Below are 2500 nucleotides of genomic sequence, written 5' to 3' on the forward strand. Positions count from 1 at the left end.
CTTTGGCCGCACGGCGCCGCGTGCAGGGTGCGCCGGCGCGCAGCTACGCCGCCTGCCGCCTCCGTCGGCCGGCGCGCCTGCCACTGGCCGCCCCCACCAGCCGGCTGTAGCGCGTGCGCCCACGCACCGCGCGGCCAGCACGCCGGGAGGCCCCCCCTCACCGGCCGGGGACGGTCCCACCCAGCCACCGCCGCGTATCGCTTCACACCCACATGCCATTCACGTTCGTGGGCATGGTGGGTATCGCTGAAACAACCGGTTGGTAGCTCAACCGATCGTCGCCATCACTGATTCACCTCTAGCGAGAACAACCGCACCACAACGGTTTACCAGTTCTTCATTTGCGTAACGTCACCAGCAAACGTAGACGTCCATCGCCATTTGCAAATTCAACGATTGTTGCATGCCTGTGTCAGGTGTCACGACACACTATGTCTGCCCACATACACGCAACAACATGTGCACGCTTCGCGAACACGTGGAAGGTGGCCCCCGTACGTATGCGATGTCCATTGCGCGAACGACTGTCAACCGGCCTCTGTCGCATGTCGCAGATGTGGAACGCAGTGCACCATGCTATCACGGTGTGTGAGAAGAGACGACTACGTCTGACAACACGCGCCACTACATCAACAGACGGCTCATGCCGATCGCCATCCACGGCATACCATACTGCAATCCAGCTCTTATAGGGAGACGACATGTAGCTGAGTGCACAATATTTGGACCGTATGGTTCGCCGTTGTTGGCGCAGTCGTGGTACGGTCACACATGTACCACGATGTATCATTCAGTACATGAGGACCAATGTGCAGTACAGTGTGTGATTTGGACGTACAACATCAGCGGACAGTTGACACAAGCCGTACCACAACGTAGGCTGTGCTTCGCCATGCGAATGCCAATGAACAACTGCGAAGGGCATTGAGCATGTACGTCCTGCTGCCATCCGCATTACAGTGTATAGCTGCAAGGTGTTTAACATGAAGCGATACTCTGGGGACCGGGCAGTGCGAGTAGCAAACTATATTGCGGGGGTTGCAGTTAGGCAACACTACACTAATTTAACGCGTCGTATGACAATTACAGAGCAGGTTAAGGCCCAACGTGTGTTGGGTTAAGGCCCAACGTGTGTTGGGTTAAGGCCCAACGTGTGTTGGGTTAAGGCCCAACGTGTGTTGGGTTAAGGCCCAACGTGTGTTGGGTTAAGGCCCAACGTGTGTTGGGTTAAGGCCCAACGTGTGTTGGGTTAAGGCCCAACGTGTGTTGGGTTAAGGCCCAACGTGTGTTGGGTTAAGGCCCAACGTGTGTTGGGTTAAGGCCCAACGTGTGTTGGGTTAAGGCCCAACGTGTGTTGGGTTAAGGCCCAACGTGTGTTGGGTTAAGGCGCAACGTGTGTTGGGTTAAGGCGCAACGTGTGTTGGGTTAAGGCGCAACGTGTGTTGGGTTAAGGCGCAACGTGTGTTGGGTTAAGGCGCAACGTGTGTTGGGTTAAGGCGCAACGTGTGTTGGGTTAAGGCGCAACGTGTGTTGGGTTAAGGCGCAACGTGTGTTGGGTTAAGGCGCAACGTGTGTTGGGTTAAGGCGCAACATAGGTTAGGTTAAGGCGCAACATAGGTTAGGTTAAGGCGCAACATAGGTTAGGTTAAGGCGCAACATAGGTTAGGTTAAGGCGCAACATAGGTTAGGTTAAGGCGCAACATAGGTTAGGTTAAGGCGCAACATAGGTTAGGTTAAGGCGCAACATAGGTTAGGTTAAGGCGCAACATAGGTTAGGTTAAGGCGCAACATAGGTTAGGTTAAGGTACAATATAGGTTAGGTTAAGGTACAATATAGGGTAGGTTAAGGCGCAACATAGGTTAGGTTAAGGCACAACACGGGTTAGGTTAAGGCACAACACGGGTTAGGTTAAGGCACAACACGGGTTAGGTTAAGGCACAACACGGGTTAGGTTAAGGCACAACACGGGTTAGGTTAAGGCAGAATACGGGTTAGGTTAAGGCACAATACGGGTTAGGTTAAGGCACAATACGGGTTAGGTTAAGGCACAATACGGGTTAGGTTAAGGCAGAATACGGGTTAGGTTAAGGCACAATACGGGTTAGGTTAAGGCAGAATACGGGTTAGGTTAAGGCACAATACGGGTTAGGTTAAGGCACAATACGGGTTAGGTTAAGGCACAATACGGGTTAGGTTAAGGCACAATACGGGTTAGGTTAAGGCACAATACGGGTTAGGTTAAGGCACAATACGGGTTAGGTTAAGGCACAATACGGGTTAGGTTAAGGCACAATACGGGTTAGGTTAAGGCACAATACGGGTTAGGTTAAGGCACAATACGGGTTAGGTTAAGGCACAATACGGGTTAGGTTAAGGCACAATACGGGTTAGGTTAAGGCACAATACGGGTTAGGTTAAGGCACAATACGGGTTAGGTTAAGGCACAATACGGGTTAGGTTAAGGCACAATACGGGTTAGGTTAAGGCACAATACGGGTT

This window comes from Schistocerca serialis, unplaced genomic scaffold (assembly GCF_023864345.2).
Source record: "Schistocerca serialis cubense isolate TAMUIC-IGC-003099 unplaced genomic scaffold, iqSchSeri2.2 HiC_scaffold_1164, whole genome shotgun sequence".
Taxonomy (NCBI): domain Eukaryota; kingdom Metazoa; phylum Arthropoda; class Insecta; order Orthoptera; family Acrididae; genus Schistocerca; species Schistocerca serialis.